Source organism: Sinocyclocheilus grahami, unplaced genomic scaffold, assembly GCF_001515645.1.
Source record: "Sinocyclocheilus grahami isolate Dianchi unplaced genomic scaffold, SAMN03320097.WGS_v1.1 scaffold17.1, whole genome shotgun sequence".
In the NCBI taxonomy this organism is placed as follows: Eukaryota; Metazoa; Chordata; class Actinopteri; order Cypriniformes; family Cyprinidae; genus Sinocyclocheilus; species Sinocyclocheilus grahami.
This window is the reverse complement of record NW_015505196.1, coordinates 5,256,806-5,279,508: the sequence shown is the minus strand read 5'-3', so window position 1 is coordinate 5,279,508 and position 22,703 is coordinate 5,256,806. Positions and strand designations below refer to the sequence as shown.

At 40.0% G+C, this 22,703-nt stretch overlaps 1 long non-coding RNA gene across 1 annotated transcript; it reads right to left on the bottom strand.

Annotated features, from left to right (window-relative positions):
- LOC107551683 (uncharacterized) lies at window positions 1-19,339 on the bottom strand. The gene is made up of 3 exons (XR_001604791.1): window positions 19,251-19,339; window positions 8,711-8,713; window positions 1-12 (listed from the first exon to the last, which is right to left on the bottom strand). It is a non-coding gene; the product is annotated as an uncharacterized lncRNA (long non-coding RNA).
- Between the last annotated feature and the right edge of the window lie 3,364 nt (window positions 19,340-22,703).

Genomic DNA, 22,703 nt, shown 5'->3' with positions numbered 1-22,703 from the left:
AATGATGTGGATCTTTCTGTATGTATTTGGAAAGTTACTAAATACTTTCATAGCAGACCTTGAAGAGCTCCTCTCTTCTATACAAATGGGAAATTATTGTCTTTTCTGCCATTTTCGAGGGCAGCTATTAAGGCCACAGTTCACTGAGTCATCTATACTTGGTAAATGGACATATTTTAGATTTTTAATAATATTGTTTTAATTGATTTGAATAGTTTAAAGGGGTCATATGATGCTTTTTTTAAAGATCATCATTTTGTGTAATTGGTGGAACAGAATATGTTGACATGATGTTGCTAAGTTAATGGCATGCCACAGCACACATTAAAATACATATTAAACTAAATTAAATTAAATTATGAACTGAGCTGTTTTTTATGTTATATGGTCAGTAGGTGTGACTGTAATAACAACTAATCAACTGTAATCAACTTCTATTTTCCTGGTTGAAGTGCATTCTGGAATTTCCTCTGTGAAGGATGCATTGCTGATAATACTATCCAGAAAAGTAGGTATCTAAGGCATGGAACATGTTGCTAACCAAAAGGCATAGGTTATCATGTTCGTGGAATAGATTATCATGACTTTGGTTGCTTTGGAAGTGTGCCTTAAAATGCCATCTTGGTAGGAAGCTTGTTACATTTCGATCATTACAAATCATAGAGCTTCAATCTTTATTTCACAGCAGGCTGATATCACTGTCTTCTAAAGGGAGAGGAGCGTGCATGTTGCCTTAGCATCAGCAGAGGGCCTTTTTGTGTGTGCACAGCAGGACGGCACAGCCATAATTAAGACAATTAATTCAAATGGAGAAGAGCGTTGCACATTAGCCAAAATGTTTGCACACTGCTGATTTCAGCCGCTGGCTTTAAGAAATGTCAGTGCATCAGGGCTAATCTGATTAAGTGTTTGTTATTTGTTAATGCACAATTAAAGGAAGGGGAGAAAAAAAGTAGTGTGTGTCTCACATATACTCACACTCTCCTATAGAAATGCCCAAAACCTCTTCATAACCACAATGGTTGATAAGTATTAAACATAACACATTGGTTAACCTCATTTGTAAGGGTGTACCAATATATCACAATACATGTATTGTAAATAGCAACATTATGTATAGTGTATAGTTTACCAAAAAAAAAAAAAAAAAGCTTGGACAGATTTAATTTAGGCTTTTATTCACATATAAACAATGATCAATAAACATACAAAGAACACATCAATTATGATAAACCTGGAAGCTAACACACATTTGAGCTTATTTGTTTAGTAATTATTAAATATAAATTCAAATGCATGTATATCTATTACAGTATACTTTATGTATAGTAATTTAAGAGAGAGAGACAAAAGAAAATTTAACTATACACTATATCAGTATTTTGTATTGAACTGAATTGTGATGTATGTAATAAGCAATATTTTTAGATTTTAAAGTTACTCACAAAATAGCACGACCTTGGGGACTGCCAACCTATCACCGTCTTCTCCTTTCAAATCTCTAGAAAATTGGTGTATCTCTCTGTCTTACTGTCTTTCTTTCAATTTGCATCTCTTTGTCTACCTTTCTCCCGCTCTCTGACCTTGGCCTTATCATATTAAAGCTCCTCTATTTCCTGTAAGAGCTGCTCAATGGCTTCGTCTCCAGATTGGGCTGTTAGGGAAGAGTTCACTAGGCGCCTATCGGGCACATTTATCCCAGACTGTTCCAGAAATGAGTCAAGCAAATAAGCAGGGGAGGAGATGCTGGCCGTGCAGATGGCTGTCTCTGACACAGAGAACAAATTATTCACCCCATAGAGGCTAATGTACATTAGCGAGGCGGCATCTGCTGCCGGGAGGAGACGACAGGGACAGGTATCCCCACAACTCTTCTGCTGTGAGCCACACAACTGCAGGCTTTACAAAACGCTCATTAATCCACCGCTGATGGTTTGGTCTCGCTACAGTCGTACAGCAGGGGAACTGGAAGTAGAAAAAGCCTCAATATGACTTATCAGTGCTAAGAGATAAAGAAAGAAAGACAACATAGTACAGCAGGGACATATTCACCTCTTTCCTCTCCCTGATTTTCATCCATTTAAAGCTCAGCGTTATGTACTGTATGATTGTCTAAATCACTGAGTTTGCTATAGGCTCAAAATGACCCAAACACTCAACGGTGATTGACTGTTATATTTGCCATACTTTACAGAAACTCATACTGTAATTGACAACTAAACTCCACATGCTGCAGCACCAGTGTGCGCTTTAATGTTTATCTTTCAATTCAGCTGTTTAGGGGCCTGCCATTCTCACCATGCCTCGACAACCGCTTGTAGTGAGTTAGTCATAAGGGGCAGCATAAGAAACAAATAACAATTCGACAACCATGCAGCAAATGTAATATTCAGAAATGTACATGGTGGCGTTCGGTGAAGCTCATATGAAGTGATATGACATGTTGGGGAATAATTTGAAAGGGTTTGTCTGTGAAATCTGTTCCCAATTCCATTTTATTTTATTTATTTTTTCCAAATTCCATTTATTTTTTTCAATTAAATTTTTTTTTAAATTTAGTGGTGAAATTAGATTTTATTAATCAAAAAGCATGTCTAATTAATTTAAATATTCAATAATATATACATTTAAACTTACACAATTTAACAGCAATTTATGAAAAGTTTAACAAAAAATAAATTTTTAAGGCCCTAAGAAATACATTTAATTTTTTTTTCAAATTTAGTTTTATTTATACCAAATTCTGTGTTTTCCATTAATTTTCTGGATTCCATTTTAATGGTTTCATTAAACTGTAATAATCAAAAGCATCTCTAAATAATTTATTTTATTAGAAACATTCATTCATTCATAAAGATTGTGTTGTCTATTTACATTTTTCTGGTAAATAATGTTTCCAGTAAATATTTCTTAAATATAATGTTTTAATAATAATTTGATTATTAGTAGTAGTATATAATTTCATCAAGTAAAATATTTCTGTCACAGTTTCTTCAATTTAAACCAAACTTTTATTTTCATGGGTTGTTGTAAAGACCTTTAAGTTTCTCTGTTTGTATGACATGACGATAGTTTTTCTCAAAAGAAACAGTAAAATGATCATGAAGTGACTCTCAGAGCAGTTTTAGAAATTCTGTTCATGTGTTCATGTTCCACGTTATACAGTAAATTCCATTTTTATGACTGGATTCCGTGATTCTGTCCGCATTCTCGCATCGTGGAAATCATAGGGCCCTAATTAAAATAAAAAGCCTCTCGAGGCTGTTGTTTTTAAGATGAGTAATTTAAATCACCCAAAGTGTGGTAAAATAATGCAAGTAACAAATATTTGTAACAAAAATAACTTTGTTTGCAGTAAAAGCAATATGATAAACACTCCATTGTTTAATTGTTTGTTTACATTTGTATGATTTGTAGTAATATGATCTGTTTGATGAATATCTAATATGATCTGTTTGATGAAGATCTAATATTTGTCTATTGGCTTTTTAAATTTTTGCAGTAAATTGCATTTCTAAGTTTCAAACTCAGTTTGAAGGTTGGCCATCTGAGTGCCATCTGTGTCGGCTCTTGCGGTTAAAACTTTTGCTTAAATCTGATGTGTCTTTGAAAGCCAATATGGAAGCTGACATCTGTTCAATCTCTCCAAATGCTTCTTGCCATCTTATCTGTAGGAGATCTTTCTGATTGACCCGTGGTCTCCAGAAAATGTTCAATCTATCTGGTAGATGATGACCTGCTGCGGTAGCTACAGTAATTATCTGTATGATTTGTTTTCACATGCTAATTCAATGTAAGCTTATCTATAGCTTATCTATCAGCAGATATTTGATCATAAGGGCTATTTGCAAGCAAACATATTGATGTTCTGGTATCTACAGTGCTTTTTATTGAATTAGGCAAAATTATTTTGCTCCCAAAAAACATGCAATTTCATCATCCTATTATAGCAGTTCAGTATAAAGACCACTGATAACCAACCCATTTAAGAATTTGGTAATAAAGACAATATATTTGCTGGGAATAGGACATAACACAGTCTTTCTGTAGAGGCCAATGTGTGGAACTGAAAAACATGCTATATGGGTGGGTCGGTCTTCTAGAGGGAGAGAGATGTTGAGCGATACAGCGTCTGGATGTAGCTAATACGAAAATGACCTTTTCCAGAAATATATTGCATTGGAAACCGACCACATTTATTCAAGCTACAGTGACCCATGCCTAGTAATGATTTTTGGATTGATCCACTGCTCTTATGGAGAAAAAAAAAGTTATTGGGTTGATACCTGCACTCCAATATTTTGTTACATCCCCAGCGCTGACTTTTTTTTTTTTAAAGCCATTTCCAATGAATATACTGTCGGTGCCATTTTTTGAGCTGACTTAGAACTTTTGTTGGTACTGCCAGGCCATGACAGGATGCAATTGAAATTGTTATTGATTGTTGTGAATTTCTAAAGTGAGCCCACACATAAACAACATCTTAAAGGTTCTGTAAACAATTTCAGTTATAGTGGTAACTTCCAAAATTTCGTTAACTTCAACCACACGGCCACTCTCCAAAACTCCATCCAATTCACAGACAAAGAATGTTTCTGATTAGACAGTTTTCTGATTTGTATAAATAATAATAATAATAAAGTTAGTAATATAATTATTACTAATAATTATATTATTTAAGGCCATTTTTCCCCCTCTTTCAAACCTTTCACCTGGGTATGAAGACTCTGTTGGACAGAAGTGCTATATTGTCTGAATTGGAGTTGCAAAGCCTAATGACAGCTGTTTAGTACTGGAAATAGGGGACATGTTCCTGCTATTATGCTGGTGCATGATGTTCTTGTTGTTGACATTTTAGCATGTTTCAGGTCAGCTTAGTGTGATTTGAACTCCATGTCCCCCCAAAAACCGTTCATATAGTACCACAGGGTTGAGTCAGTAGGAAAAACTAATTGCATTCCTGTGTCCTCTTCCTGCTTGTATGTACAGGCTGTTGAAGAGCCTTTGACCCCTACAATCAACCTTTCTTTTTCTCCTTATACTTGTCTTATATGTCTTATATATGAAATTTTACATTATTTGCTTTGTCATTTTTTTCCCAGTCTAGTGTGCACTCAGATGGACACACCATGTACTTGGCCGTTCCATTTAGTGTATACATTTTAAAAGAATAGAATCATCTCAAATTGAACATTAGCCTTTTATTTTTGTCTACACTGGAGCATCATCATTTTTCAGTTTGTTTTTGCTACTAGTTTAGCATGTTCAGTATGGTTGCCAAAAAAGTTTTTTTTTAATTTGATGTATTATTTAAATATTGATACATAAATGTGAGGTGGTGGTAAAGCAAGACACTCACATTTGTAAAGTGCTGTTTCGTTCACAAACATTTCCATAGCGTCAATGTTTGCCATCTTGTGAGCAACGTGCAGGGGAAAAAATTGCTGATTTTTGCCTAATCGCAATTGCGATTTAATTTCAATTAATCGTGCAGCCCTACTTTTTTGTAATATTTACTGCTTCTTACTTTGTTACTGTCTTTGTATTGCTTAGATTACAAAATTGTGTAGAATAAATGTGACTGGTTTTCTGAAGCCAACTACAACAGGGTAGTTCATCCAGCATATAGCCCCTTAAACATGCCAGATTTATTCTCTTTCAGTTTAATGGCAAAGGACGGACTTTCTCCGTTATTACTCTGCAACGGGGAGTCCAAAGATAGGCAACATGTCGATGCCATGGACCCAGAAATGCAATGACAATGTTAATTTGGTTATGTCTGAATTATTGTATCTCCTGCTGCCAGATGGGACTATCTGTAATTAGCCCAGTGAAGGAATCGCTTTTCCGTTTTGGCAAGGCTTAATGAATATGAGTCTTTTTCAATATGAGACTCAAAAGACCATGTGGATTTTTTGCTAAGGCACCTGGGCCAGTCTCTCTAGCGCTAATGAAATCCTACTGGAAACAAACTGGCTGGTGCAGACAGTCTTCAATAAAGCAACAGATTCTACCATTTATCCTTCCTGATTGTGCCAGAAATGAGACCTTATGGTTTTCGCATCCTTTTTCTCCCGCTTCATCTCTTTCTCATCCTCTCCGAGTCCCTGACCTTTCCTGGCGCATCTGTTTTGACAGATGTTTGACTAAAGAGATTTGGCTGGATGTTCTCTCTGTGGTAACTTAAGTTTCCCCGCTCCCTGCTTGATATTGTTTCACTAGCAGACAGTTACCAAGAACACCTGCTAGTGTTAACTCGACTTACTGCGTGGCACTCGGAGAGTCATTTAGGTTCACCGTGTGTTCCGCGTTTCTGCACTCACGTGCGACCTTGCAGGTACCAGCCACCCTCCAAGACTCAATTATCGTCAGGGATCATTGAGGGGGACGAGTTGTGGTATTTTAGCGCACTTATTTAATTGCACAGAGCTTGATTAGCCATTTTGGTGAATGGTCCCTGCGTATCTTAATGTGACTAAAGAGAAGCTTGATTTTGTACAGTACAGTTTGTCTCACTCTGTTTTGTGCGCATTAGCAGTCTGTGAACTCCGGCAGGCTTGCTTAAGGGAAATTGCAGTCTATATTATTAGGTATAAGACACTTTGTCCACTATCATGAAATGCACTAAATAACAAAAGTATACTGTATGTGAACCAATTTCTTTTTACATACTATCTATTCAATCAATCAATCAATATTTAAATTAATCAATAAATAAAAATACAATGTTATTTATTTATTTGTTTGTTTGTTTGTTTATTTCCAGTAACGAAAAAAGTATATGTTTGTCACATGCTTTAGATAAGTATTAATTAATTAATTAATTCATTCATTAATTCATTCATTCCCTAATACTTTTTTTAACAATTCTTTGTCATATTTTCATGTCTTTTCTACTTCTTAATTTAGTTAAAGGGGTCCTATTATGCTTTTTCACTTTTTCAACTTTAGTTAGTCTGTAATGTTGCTGTTTGAGCATAAAAAAAGATCTACAAAGTTAAAAAGTTCAAAGTCCTCTTCAAAAGGATATATTTTATTTAACAGAAATCACTTTTCAAAAACTACAACGAACGACTCGTTTGGACTAAAAACGCATGTTTTCCAGGATTTGTGATATCACAAATATCGACGAATGGGATGAGACCTGGCTGAGCTGCACTAGAGAAGGCAACGCGTGTTATCACTATGTCGGAGACATGCTAGCTTTCCCAAGGCAGACGAACTTGTGGTTACAATTATCCGGGTTTAAATCGAGCTCAAATTTATTTGATTTCGATGCAATATTTACACTGAAGCTGGCAGGCGGCTATGGTAAGGGGCATGACATTTCCCGACCAGGCGCCGAGTGGTGCCAATCACAACACACATTGGCCCAGCTAACCAATCACAGCCCATTTCATATTTCAGGAGGGCGTTCATTTGATACAGGAACTATTCGAGCCGTTCATGCCAGACTGGGGAGAGAGGTGTTGTAATAATGTAAAATATGTGAAAAATAATGTGTTTTTCAAACAACCTAGTATGAGAACCTGTTCTAGTACACCCCCAAAACAAAATCAAGACTTTGTAAAAGAGCATAATAGGACTCCTTTAAGTATATTCTTAATATTAATACCCGTTTCTTTATGTATGTATTTACTTACTTATTTGCCTGTTTAATTATTAAGTGATCAGTAAATTTTTGCCTCAGACTTTAGCCCACGATTGTAAAATCCAAGCAAACATTTTTTATTTAGGACACTGTTGCAGTGATCCAATCATTCAGCGAGAGAGGGAGAGAGAGAGGGGTCGAGAGAGGAGAGGGAGGACAAGGTTTTGCAATGCACACCTGTTGCTGCCACATGACCCACTCTCAAGGCCAAATAAACCCAGTCTCTGCTTTTGTTCCTCTACAATTTCCATTAGATGCCTAATTGTAAGGTCCATATTTTTCATTGCTGACAGGCTGCATTATAAATATATTCAGTGGCTGCTGCAATTACAGCATTTTCCATTTGAAATTAACAAAAAAAGATGTAATGAAGTGACCATGTTTCCATTATGTGACCCACTTAAATGAAATTTCGAAATCCATCCGACTCTGTCGATCTATGATTCCGTCCATCTTGTGCATATTTAATTTATTTAATGACCACAGTTATCCAACACTAATAGTCCCTGTGTGTGAGAAAGTAATTGCCCTCCAGTTAAATCAGAATAATTAATGCGGTTATTAGAATCAGGCGACTGCACACAGCCCTGCAGTGTAAAAATCACTCCTTTAGATGTCCCAGCACTAATCACTGAGCAAATTGTGTCATGATCACTGCAACTATTTGATCAGTTTATGAAATCTTCGGTCTGTCTACAGATTTAGAAACATCTCCTGACAAAAAATTTAATAAGAAAGCAAATCTTTGTCCACTTATTTATATGCTTCTTTTCTATTGTGGGCTGTGTGCAGATACACTTAATTTTCCACATGTTGGCTCTAAACCAAATACACACACTGACCTGCACAAAGCCATCGTCATAGCAACACACCATCTCTCTTTCTATAGCCACCATTCACACCTTCATATCTCTTAGCATTTTTATTATTATTATTATTATAATTTTTTGCTCTTTCCTTGTCTTTATAAAAATATCTTCAGTAGGTGGAAGCTGGAATGTAAAGTTTGATATCATCTGTTTAATGAGTAATCTCAATTCATCTCAGAAAATCTGTTACAAACTTGTGTGGCGTTTGCTTATTTAAGCTTGAACAAATATTATTGGTTTAAGACGAGTTAAATGAGTAGTAAGTCCTTGAATCTCATCTTAGCTGTCCTTAGCAAGTTTGTGAGAGTTTATCAGAGAAGAAGCAATGCCTTATTTGTGAATGAATCACTCATTTGAGTTGCAATATTTTCAATGAATTGTTGATTTGGATCACACGACTTGTCAGGATGGTTAATTCTTTCAAAAATCAGACTGACTTTGTTCTCAGTATCAACTCACCTATTTGATGATCTGTTGCAGCGGTTATAAGCTCAATGGAGGAGATAGTTATCAATAAATTATGACTTAAATTTAGGTTTGTTCTCCACACAAACCTATTGCATGACTTCAGAGTCACATGGACCACTTTATGGTGCTTTTGCATCCTTTTTGAAGTTTAAAATATCTAGTCCCTGTTCATTTTAATTAATTAAACAATACTGTTCTTATTGTTAACTAAAACTATTAAAAATTGGTTTTGTTGAAATAAAGCTGTAATTAAATAGGCTATACCTACACTCTTAAAAATAAATGTTCTTCACGATTCCATAGAATAACCTTTTTTTTTTGTCTAAATGGTTCCATAAAGAACCTTTATGTTTCACAAAAGGTTCTTTGTGGAGAAAGAAGGTTCTTCAGATTATAAAAAGGTAAGAAAGAGATGGTTCTTGAAATAACCTTTGACGGAATGGTTCTTTGTGGAACCAAAAATGGTTCTTCTATGGCATCACTGTGAAGAACCTTTTAACCACCTTTATTTTTAAGAGTGTATTAGATGACAACATTAAATCTTCCTGACACTAAATTAAAAAGAGTTTTAAAATGACTAAAACAAAAACTTATATAAAAAAAATAAGTAGTAGGGTGAGCAAATAAATGTGAGTGAATTATTATTATTATATATAAAACTGCACTGAAATTGTGATGCCCAACTTACGAAGTGCCCCGTTTTCTCTGCTACACATTTTCTTACTTTTTTCTCTGTACATGATTAATGGCATAATCAAGCATCCCTCCCTGCATGTAAGACTAGAGGGGATGTGAGAATAAGCATTTTTCATACTCGGATGGATAAGATTATAGCTTATAGGATCAGATAAAATGTATCTCTGTCTCCCTTTGCTTTATTTTTTAAAGTGGCCTAGTTTTAAAAAGTTCAACACATAGCGGGACAGCATCAGAGAGGCAAGCATGTGATGTGAGAGACTGAGAAAGAGAGGGGCAGTGTGAAGCCACAGGATGCTGCAAGGTGTGTGTACATGTTGGTTTCATTTTTGAAAGAGCGATGCTACATCTAAAAAAAGAAAACTTTGTAAACCCAGTGGTATTTTATTCCCAGAAGCACTCTGCGCATTGTGGTGGATACAAAAAAGCGTAGCGGCACAGTCGGCGTGTATGAAAAAAGACACAAGTCGTATTTTCTTTTCTCTTTCTGTAGAAAGAGGATGTCCCTTAGGCTTGAAGGGCAGAGTGGTGTTTAATAGCAAAGTTGTATCTGTGTGTGTGTGTGTGTGTGTGTGTCTATTAAGGAAGTCAAGCAGGTACAGACGAATAGTCCCATCACTGTGAGTGACATTGATTAATGAAACACAGTCCTTGTAGCACACACACACACACACACACACATACACTGAAGCTATGGCATTCCATGACAACATTAAAGTGTGTCACACTCACACTGTGTCTCATGTTGAATCTAAAGATACCTGGAATTCCTTTGAATCAAACTAACTACCCTGTTACACGCTCCCAAATTAAATTTAAGACCATCTGGATTATTATTATATGTTGAATCACACACAATGTTTGACACAGTGTCTGGGACTGACAGGAACAGATTAGGGTTGGGCTATATGTTAAATATGTACTTTTCATATAATATTATGTTATGATTCAATATGTTGGTTGATATATAATATATTCACCCTGATTGTGCTTTAGGCCCTTCTCCACAGCACAGTGGGTTTATTTGGATTTTGTGCACAGAGCTTGAGCTGGAGTCGAGCCTGTTTTGCTGGCAATATAAAATTAAGGAACATGGTGATTGATGTTAATGTGCTTTTTATTTGGCCATTACGTCTTCTAAAGAGCATGCCATTAGACTAGTTTCACGATTAGACTAGAAAATGCTCATTAGACTTGTTTTGCAAGCCCTCCATGTCTTGTGACATGATTATGAGTGTGTTAGGACTGTAATGTTGTCTCAGCATCCCTTATTTAAACTTCAGCTGCAAAAAAATAAAATAAAAATGCATTAATAACTTTGATGTAAGCAGAAGTCTCTTATGCTCACCAAGGCTGCATTTATTTGAGTTAAAAACACTATAATTTATAATATAATATTAATATATTACAATATAATATTAAAATTACATTTATTAATGTGAGGGCAAAACATTACTCCAGTCTTTAATCTCATGATCCATCAGAAATCATTCTAATATGCTGATTTGGTCCCCAAGAATCATTGCGTCATATTATTATCTTATTAGTATTTTTGCAGCAGTTATGCTGCTTAATATTTTTGTTTATACTCTGTATATATGTTTAGACAATAACTAAATAAATTAAATTAATCCAATGAAAATGCTAATGATGATGTTTGCAATTAATTGTTCATTTATTCATATCTGTATAGTAGTTGTTATTATTTTTGTTTTTGTATTTTATGAATGTCCACATATTATATATTATCCAAATTTATTTATTTGTTTGTAACAATATTGGCCATTCATTCAGCGAATTCACTTTGTATCTCTTTAAACACAAGGGATTGAGAACGTCTAGGTTACGTACGTAACCCTCGTTCCCTGATGGAGGGAACAGAGACGTTATGTCATGACGACATAGGGGGTTTACTTGAGAGCCCCAATCCACTCTGACTTTAAGAGAAAACGCCAATGAAATTTGGCTAGTGGATTTTGCATGCCTTAGCCACGCCCTGTGCATACGGGTATTAATGGGCGATAGGTGCATCCACCCATTCAGGTTTTACGCTGAGGAGCCGAGAACATGTCCCTGGCAACCAGTCTGACTGGGTGCTGGAGGATACTCAACCAGGGTTCGCCATCCGGGGAACTCTACTGGAAGAGAAAAAAGGCACATCCCCGGGTGAGGGGGAATGGTGTAGCAAGCGTGACACCGGCCAGTCCTTCCTGCCACTTACCTATTACCCAACACATGGGAAGAAACCGGCTCTCTGTAGAATCTCACAAAGGTGTTCGGTGTCGCCCAGCCCACAGCTCTACAGATGTCGGCCAGAGAGGCGCCATGCACCAACGTATAGGTGAAGGCGATACTCCATGTCAGGTGAGCTCTCACCCCAGGGGACATGGCTCGCCTTGGGACTGGTACGCCAAGGCGATGGCATCCACTATCCAGTGGGCCAACCTCTGCTTGGAGACAGCCTTCCTTTTCTGCTGACCACTGTAACAGACAAAGAGCTGCTCAGAGCGACTGAAGCTCCGGGTGCGGTCCACGTATATGCACAACGCTCTTACGGGACACAGCAATTTTAAGTATGGGTCTGCCTCCTCCGAGGGCAGTGCTTGCAGCTTCACCACTTGATCGCGAAAAGGCGTGGTGGGAAACTTGGGCACGTATCCAGGCCGGGGTCTCAGGACAATGTGAGAGTAAGCCGGCCCAAATACAAGGCACTCTTTGCTCACCAAAAAATGCTTGGAGGTCTTGGAGGCATGATGGAAGTGAGCGCGGGCAGGAGCGCTGTCTTAGTAGACAGGAATTTAAGCTCGACTGAATCCAGCGGCTCAAATGGATCCTTATGAAGGCCAGCCAGGATGGTAGAGAGATCCCAGGAGGGCACAAGGGGTGGCCTAGGAGAATTTAACATTCTGGCACCCCTCAGGAACCTGAAGATGACATCGTGCTTACCCAGGGACTGGCTGTCCACTGCATCGTGATGTGCTGCGATAGCAGCCACATACACTTTCAAGGTGGAGGGTGACAGCCTATGCTCCAACCTTTCTTGCAGGAAAGAAAGCACTACTCCAATCATGCATCTTTGGCGAGAAAAACACCAGTTCACGAAGAGACTCCACTTCAGTGCACAGGCTTGCCTCATAGAGGGAGCTCTAGCCTGAGTGACGGTGTCTACCACCGCCTTGGCAGGTCACTTAAGTTGCATAATTGCGTACAGCCCGAGGCCAGCTGTGTGTCAGTGCATCCGTGCCGAGGGGGGCCTCGGTCAGGTAGGAATACAGCTGGCAGTGGGAGGACTCGTGGGAAGCAAACAGGTCTTCCTGGGCTTCCCAGAATCGACTCCAGATCAGCCAGATCATCTCGGGATGGAGTTTCCATTATCTGGGGAATGTGAGCTGTTGTGAGAGCACGTCGACTGCAAGATTGAACTCCCCCAGAATGTAGATGGCGCGCAGCGACTTGAGCCGCGTCTGACTCCAGAGGAGGAGATGACGGACGAGCTATGACATGCGACGTGATCGTAGACATCCCTGCCAGTTGGTTGTCCAAGTGGACCAACACGTGCTTGTCTTGTTGCAGTGGCCGGAAATGCCGCAAGGCCAGATGCACTGCCAAATCAGTCGAGGCCCTGTCCAGAGCCCCGAGGCTGCCTGCCCATAGCGTGTAGCACCCCAGCCCGTACTGGAGGCATCTATTGTGACAACGACATGCCGGGACACTTGTTCTAAGGGCACCCCGGCCCATAGAAAGACAAGGGCTGAATAGGTGGCGACACTCCGGCGTGATGGTCACATGAAGTGTGCTGCGATGCCATGCCCATCTCGGAACTCGGGAGTGTAACTAGTGCTGAAGTGGAAGCATGTAGCAGGTGCAACTGCTCTCGTGACCGGGCCATGATGAGCCAGTCGTTGATTATCCTGATGCCCCCTTCCTGTGACGGGGCAAGGGTGCCCTCTGCAACCTTTGTAAAGACACAGGGGGACAGGGACAGCCCAAAGGGGAGTCTAAGGGTACTACCATGACCAACCCTCGAACACAAACCATAGGAACGGCCTGTGTCGAGGAAGAATCGAGACATGAAAGTAAGCGTCCTTCAGGTCGACCGCTGCAAACCAATTCTAGGGCTGGATGCATCTGATGATGCACTTCTGCGTCAATATCTTGAATGGGAGCTTGTGAAGGGCCTGATTCAAGACATGCAGATCCAGGATTGGATGAAGGCCGGGCATGATGGAATAAGGGCTGTAAAACCCTGACTTCAATCTCGGCTGGAGGGACAGGCTCGATTGCATCCTTTGCCAGTAGGACAGCAATCTGGTCGGGCAGGACAGGGGCATCTCAAGCTGCCACCGAAGTCTTGAGAATGCCGCTGAACCTGGGGGGTCGCCTGGCAAACTGAATCGCTTAGCAGAGTTGAACTGTCCAATTGAGGTTGGGCAGCGCAAGCCACACTTCCAAGCTCCGTGCGAGTGGCACCAAAGGGACAATCGACGCACCCGCTGTGGTGCAACGGTGAGAAGTCATGCTGGATGGCATAGAAGCATCGCGTCCTGGCTCATCACAGGACTCTCCGTGTCCCCGGAGGGACTTGCCAGAGATATGTGGAGAGGCAGCAAGTCTCCGAGCCGTGATCTCTTGGCTGCTGGTGATAGGGGGCGTCGGGGGCAAGAGTGAAGAGGCAACGCGTCACTCACTGCCAACCCACAAGCCTGATAACCCAGAGGAAAAGGAAACAGCTCTTTTTTTTGAAAAAGATTCTCTACCTGGCCCTCTGGGGGAAGGAGTGGCGCTGTCCTTGCCATCTCCTGAAAAAAAAGCAGCTTCACACATCTCCGGGTTGCCCATGTCAGGGCCGCTTTGTCTTTTTAGAGGACTTAGGGCCGGATGGGACACGGGGGGTGCCGTAGTCCTCCGAGAGGCTCAATGCGCTGGCCTTGACGGTGTCTCAGTACGGGGCGAAGGCACTCTTGAGGATGCAGGGGGGTGCCCTCAGTGACGAGCAGGCTGATGCACGGCCCGCGGCAGAGCTGTGGCAGCTGGAGGATCACGCTGGCACAAGATGTGCTGGATGGCCTCAGTCTGTCTCTGTACTGCCAAGAACTGCTGGGCAAAGCCTAAAAAAGTCTAAACTGCTGGGCAAAGCCAACCTGCGAGATGGGAGTGTCAAGAAAGCGGACTTTGTCGACATCTCTCATCTCAGCGAGGTTGAGCCAAAGATGGCGCTCTTGGGCCATAAGCATGGACATCGCCTTCCCGTGGTCTGAACTAGAGGAACTACCCTCATGCATTTCTTGGAGTGCCTTGGCTTGGTGGACCTGTAGGATAGCCATGGCATGCAGGCCAGTGGTGGCATGGCCCGCAGCACTGTAAGCCTTGGCGGTCAGAGCCGCTGTCAGTTTATAGGCTTTGGACGGGAGACGAGGACGATTCCTCCAAGTGGCGATGTGAATACCCCCTAGCCGCCCCACCATCGAGGATAGTGAGGACGGAGGAGGCAGACGAGCGGCTTCAGGCCAAAAATGGTGCCATCCACGACTTCGTCAGCTCCTCATGCACCTCCGGGAAAAAAGGCACCGGCGCAGGACGCGTTTGTGAGCCGTGCCCGCGCTGAGAAACCAATCATCCAGCCGTGAGGGCTCGGCACTGAGTGGTGTGTTCACCTCCAGCCCGATGCTCGTGGCTGCCAAAGCATGGCCGTCAACTCGAGGTCCAATTCGGCGGCGGCCGCAACACCCAAGGGAGGCAGCCCCGCCGAATCTTTATACTCTGAGGATGATAGCCCATCCCCCGATGCTGCGGTCGACATCCGATTCTCTGGCGGTGCACCGAATGAAATGCTGGGACCGTCACGAGCCGGGCCAGCAAAATCACTCGAGAGTGATTGCGGGAGGAGTGAGAGGTCCATAGGGACGGACCTGGCGGAGAAGCTCTCACTGTAATCCTAAAATCTCACTGAGCTCTAGCCGGCGGTCCTCTGCTCGTGACAGAGAAACCGGGATCCGTAGAGACTGAGAATGCAGCTCTCGTCCCCATGAGGAGACAGAGGCGAGATCGCAGCGAAACCATGCTCATACGCTCACAATGAACACATGAGTCATCCACGAACGCAGCTTTAGCATGTTGGATGCCCAGACACTGAAGACAACGATTGTGTCCATCCATGGGGGACAGGTAATGACCGCAACCAAGAGAACACAAACGGAACGGCATCTTTAAAAAGACGCGAGCCGTCTGTGATGAGTTAATTGAAGCACCCAGAGGAATTTCTGATTCAACAGGGACACCGCTGTTTGTGCCGTAACGCCAACCAGGAACAGCTTCTTTCTTCCAGTCAGAATGAAAAGGCTTTGTGGAGAAGAAATCATTCACCCACTCGGCTCCTAAGCAAAAATCTGAATGAGTGGATGCACCTGTCACCCATTTATAACCGTATGCACAGGGAGTGGCTCAGGCATGCAAAATCCACTAGCCAAATTTAATTGGCGTTTTCTCTTAACGTAAGAGTGGATTGGGACTCTCAAGTAAACCCCCTATGTCGTCACGAAATAACTCGAAGTGACCAACAGATAGGGAACACAACAACCTCTAACAGCACTGTAAAAAAAATGGTATGATCAGTAAGTCATGACATTACTTTAACTCATCAAAATAAGTTAAGCAATGTTTTAAGTTATACATGATTCAACTCGTGTTTGTAAAGTCAGTGTAATGTAATTTAAGTGTTAAAAAAAATAAGACAACACCTTTTTTACAGTGAAGAGGAGAGAAAAAAATAGAGAGTTCAAGAAAATAACAAATATGATTGTTATCTGGCAGGAGGAATCGAGAGTCTGAAAACAGAGTGATGGAAAGAGTAGTAATGTATGTGTGTGTGGGGGGAGGGGTTGATGGTCTCTTCTTCTGTTGTGCAAATCAAGTTGTTTGAACAGTGGGATATTTTAGGTGGCTCAAAGGACAAACATTTTTTGCTTTAATTTCACACACGCGCTCACACATACACATACAAATGGATCCCGTTATCAGCCACTTAAAACCTGTGAAGGCTAGATAGGCTCACGGCTAAATTGCTACACATTGCTCTCTAGAGAACTGACCTCAAATTATTCAGCAGCTTGCGAGATCTATTAAAGCATCTTTAGCCTCAAGAAAGGCCCGTTAGTGTCACTTTAAATGTTATCGCTTTCTTTCTTTCTTTCTTTCTTTCTTTCTTTCTTTCTTTCTTTCTTTCTTTCCCTACTCTGAGCTCTAGTGGCAGTTTTCACATCACCCCCTTTATTGATCTCATTAATTGTTTGTTAGATGTGTAATTAAACAGTAGAGAGGGAAACATCTTGTTAGCAGCTGGGGTCTTTATGTGCTCTTTGGACTCCAGTCTTAGTTAAGCTACAGTGAGAAATTAGAAAGCCGTCGCTAAGCCCAGTGGGGACATCTGCGGGAGACCGGAGCCCCAGTTTGGGAGCTTTTAATAGCGGATTCTGTAAATTGCTCCATTAGAGTGTATTCGACATCAGATACACTAGCATACTATTTGTAATGCCAGGCTAATGGCATCTTTCATATGTATTATCAGCATAAGATTCTCAGAGATTGTATGTGCCTCCAAACTGTTGACAGATATACTGTGTATATATATATATATATATATATATATATATATACACTCACACTACTGTTTAATGTTTGTAGTCAGTTTGTAGTCAGTTGTGAGTGTTTGGAGTCAGTTTGAACAAAAATGCTAACTGTTTCTAATGTTGATAATAATAAGAAATGCTTCTTAAAGGGGTCATATGATACGATTTCAATTTTTCCTTTGTCTTTGGAGTGTTACAAGCTCTTGGTGCATAAAGAAGATCTGTAAAGTTGCAAAGACTAAAGTCTCAAATCCAAAGAGATATTCTTTATAAAAGTTAAGAGTCAGCCACACCTACCTAAAACGGCTCGTTCTAACACGCCCCCACATACCTACGTCACTGTCTGGGAAGATTTGCATAACACCGCCCAAATGTTCACGCAAAGAAAGAAGGCATAACTTTTATTCTGGCTGTAGTATTGTTGCCGCCGCCGACATGTCGTGAAGGCGCTGTGTGCTTCGTTGTGAAAGCGAAACTACTTTGTTTGGCCTTCCAAAAGAGGACGATATCGCCTCGTCATGCCTGGAGCTGATCCGTGCTGGTCGCTGAGGAAATACTTCAACTTCGCGCTGTCAATCGCCGGATCGGCTTTCGCCGTGGACAAAGCGGAGTCCAGCCCGGGGTCGTCACATGTGGTTGCCGCAGGCATCACAATATGGTAAGGGACGTAACATTTCCGTCACACACTTGAGGAATTCGGCCAATCACAACGCACTGAATAGCTGGCCAATCAGAGCACACCTCGCTTTTTCAGACCGATGAGCTTTGTAAAAATCGATGCGTTTCAGAAAGGCGAGGCATAGAGGAGAAACAGTAATGTACAGTATGTGGAAAATAATGTTTTTTTTTTTTACCTTAAACCGCATAAACACATTTCATTACACCAAATACACAAAATAATGTTATTTTTAGCAGCAACATATGACCCCTTTAATCAGTAAATCAGCCAATTAGAATGATTTCTGAAAGATCATGTGACACTGAATACTGGAATAATGACTGCTGAAAATTCAGCTTTGCCATCACAAGAATAAATTACATTTTAAAATACATTAAAAATAATTATTTTAAATTATTATAATAATATTTCAAAATATAATTTTTTACTATATTTTTAGCTAATATCTGCTGTCTTGGTGAGCACAATAATTATTTTAAAAACATTTAAAAACATTTGAACAGTATTGTATGCATGTTTTAAAGGGTTCACGCTAGGGCTGGGTGATATGGCCAAAGAAATTACCACAATATATAGTTTTTTCATATCAGTCGATATCGACAATTCTCACGATAAATATCAAATCTTAATTTTTTTCAAGTTTAAAGACAGATTTTTGCTACAAAGTAAAAGTTGTAGAAACCAGACCATTCATTTTCCTTAACAAAATAAATATCTTAGTAGAAAAATTTATTTCTTAGTTTATGCATGTTCTGAATGTGATATTGTTTCAAATAAAGAAAAAGGTTTGTGTTGCCTGATAATATTAGTATCATGCTAAATGCACACATGCTATAGCTTATTCGCAAAAATACAGCAATTATGTTCCGTTACTCCTATAATACATTTAACACGTCTACATTAATAATATAATACAATTCCATACAAATACAAATAAAAATATAGTGCAGTTAGTGTTATGTAAATGCATGGTAAATGATGGTGATTTATAGATTGAAAAGCTTTTTGACTGTATAGTTTCACACAGTGTTTCTCCTGTTTGTCAGCACTGTTTCATCTGCCTTTTAAACTAGTTTAAATCAGCGAGTCATTTGTATTGTTCGCTAAACTCAAGCGCTTCACACTGTATCTCACAGCACTGTTTAGTGCTTGCATGACCGAGACTCGTCAGCGAGTAAACGCATCTGCTGGTAAACTCGTGCTGCGCTGCTGTTTTGAACCTTGAGCTGAGCGAATAAACGGTCCGTGTGCCGCAATTCAACTGAGTCGCGCTCTTTCGTTCCGCTTTTGGCTCATGAACATTATATCGAACATTTATCGAACTCTTCATATCGTTTTATCGAGGAAAATTACATCGTGATAATTATCGTTATCGATTTATCGCCCAGCCCTAGTTCACACACATGGTGTGAAAGGTTGGGAAGGTGTGCGGCGGGCTAAACTGGAAGGTTTGGTAATTGTGTCAATTGGTGAACTGCATTTAATTATTATCCTACTGACTGCTGTAGGACTAAAGTCAATTACTTTTCTGCACTGTTCAACTAGCCTGCCTGTTTGACAAACTACATCAGTACTGGCAACTGCCATGCAGATTGTAATTTATTTGTCTTCTTTTCCCCTCTCTATACTTCCTTCTCCCTATGTCTGGCATTTGTTTATGGCAAGCATGACTGTGTCTCTGCTCTTTTAATTGATCACATGGTTTTATGGTTGCCACCTTATTTGCATGTTCACTGAATGCATTTTTGATCATGACAGGAATAGCTTGTGAAATATCCAGTAGCAAGTCGTGTTGTGCGCTACAAAGCATTGTAAATGTAAAACAAACAAATATTTTACAGCTATGCAGAATTGGATATGGAATTGCATTTCTAGAAGTAACTAAGATATGTTTGATTTTCTGAGATTTTGTATTACTCGCATCAGGGAGCTGCTCTTAAAATGCGGGGTATTGAAATCGTTTTTGAATGTGCGCTCACGTTTTATTTGTGATTGTGGCATCTCGCCACACCCCTACTCTGTACTTAAATGCAGTGCTGACTTGCACACATAAGCCTTGCATATTATTGCATTCTTACAGTGCCATATTAATGTATGAACATACTTTATGATGGTACATTGAAAACCCATTACATAATTAATATTGATGCATAGAGTCATATATTTCTAAAGTGGAGGGAAATTAAATATTTAGCTGAACTTTACCTTTTTTAACTTATAGTTATGGTTGGAGTTTTGTATTTTGTGTGTGTAAATATATTTTAATAGTTTGAGATTAATCAATAATTGACGGGCCGCCTGCAGTACTGCTGTGGACCCCTTGGAACACCCCTGTCGAATGCATTTGCAAACTTGGAATTGACCTGTGTTTGCACCTCGGCACAGCTTTTTTTTTTTTTTTTTGAAAGGGAATTTGAAAAGGAGGGCATGTGTTTGCTCCCTTGTTCTCCTTCAGCTCCCAGCCTCCAAACCTTTCGGTTCAGTACAGCAGTAAGTAACTGATATAAATGCTTCTGAAAGAAAGAGGGAAGTGGGAGCCTGATAAGGGCATTAAGTGGGGAAAATGGATTTTAAAAGTATGGTAAATCCTCCCTGGTCTTTGGTTTCTATAAATATTAATGTTATCCCCAGCTGTTCGACAGGTATGCACGGAATAACAAGCTGGTGATAAGTTGCTCTTGGTCGGCGTGTGCTGCGTTCTCCCCCTCTTTTGATTGTTCACCCGCAGAAGTTAAAACGCCTTGAAAAATGAATAGATCCCCATCCACTCATCCCCTTCTGCCTAATTCTTTAGCTTCTTTTACACCCTAATACCCACTGTAAACAGCGCAACAGCCCCGTATCGTTGTATTTTTCCACTTGAAATCACGCTCATCTTTGAGCCAGTGGAGCAAAAGGCAGAATGCCTTTGGAAGCAAAGTACTTCTGAAAAGTTCTCTCACAGATGAGTCGCTGCCTTCCTTGCTATTGTAAATCGTTACACTAGGCAAAACATGAACTTGAAGTGCAAAGTCTCAATGTGAAGTGCTAAAAGCAGGGCATTATGGGTCGTAGAACTCAGTACTTCATGAGAATTGTTGATGTCTTAATGCATGGAACAGAACAAAAGGCTCTTGAGATGCAGCTATAAAAAAATACTTCTTTTAACTTGACAGTTCATGTGATGTAGGTGTCCAATTAGTTCATATTTATATAGACACAATGCAAAACCATACACTGTGAATTAATTAATGAATCAATCAATCAGTATTTAGTATGCGAGTAGATGCAAGAAACCAGACCAGTTACAGTTCAGTATGCAAGTATTTTTTTCAGTTTTTTTTTTTCAAAGCTTTAACTTAAAATGTATTTATTTATTTATTTTGGTTGAAATTGTATGGTAAAATGTATGATAATAATGAGACAATTACATTTTGTATTACATCTTTATGTTAAGTGTTTTGGGCTGAATTGTGCAATTGTAAGCATGGTAATGTCATTAAAGCCCCCAGAGACTTGGTTCCCAGACTCAGTCCTTGATCATAAAGGGATCATGACCGTTTACTGTGGCCCTAATCTCCACTGCCACTGCAGGGGTAATTGTCTTTTAAGAAGCACTAATGAATCCAAAGAAGCTTCTACAGTGACCGATCGATGGCCCTCTGCTGTGCTGTTTAATTGTCTGTGTTTTATGTCAGCATTCACTGTCTGTGACAGTTCAGAGGGCTTAAGCGCATATGTGCTATCTAAATAGAAAGAGGCCTTTGCCGCTTTATGCACCATTACACTCAACCTGGCAACTGTAATGTGCAAATTTCTTATCTGATGAGCTCTGTGAGGAGTGAACTGAGATGAAGAATATGAGGGGAGCATGGGGAAGGAGGGTGAGAAACAGATACATGGTTTGGGTTTTCTCAAGATATTAATTTAGCATAAATCATGAGGTAGAGCCCATTAATGAGAAGCCCAGCATTTAGACAATGAATACATATACTTCATAAATGTCCCTAGTCTAATTCTGCATGAGTCACAGGTCCTTGCTTGCTTAAATACATACACACATATGTACTCAATCATACTGTTTCATCAAGGTCAGGGAAAAATCATATTAACTAAATTTAACACACCCTTATAGATGCCCGTTTCCACCACTGAATTAAAGAAATAACAAATAGAAAAAGAAAAGTAAAAGGTAATTGTGACTTTTTATCTCACAATTCTCACCTTTTTTCCTCACAATTGCAAGTTCACATCTCACAATTCTGACTTTTTTTCTCAGAATCGTGAGATATAAACTCTCAATTGTGAGTTTTAAAGTCAGAATTGCGAGATATAAAGTCAGAGTTGTGTGATATAAATTATTCTTCCTGACGTTCATCTTAATGGTCTCGCCAGTGCTAGGAGTAATGAGTGTAAGAGCGATCATTTGGCAGACACCTGGATCTGTGTCATGGGATGCTCAGCTATCCTCAGCTAACCAATTTCAGAGGCCCTAACCTGAAATATCACTTCCTGTTTTCCCTCTACGACTCTGAATTTCCCATCTGCACATGTTCATGCCAGAATAGGACAAGTACACTCTTAAAAATAAAGGTGCTTCATGATGCCATAGAAGAACCTTTTTGTCTAAGTGGTTCCATAAAGAACCTTCAACATCTGAAGAACCTTTCTGTTTCACAAAAGGTTCTTTGTGGTGAAAGAAGGTTCTTCAGATTACAAAAGGTAAGAAAGAGATG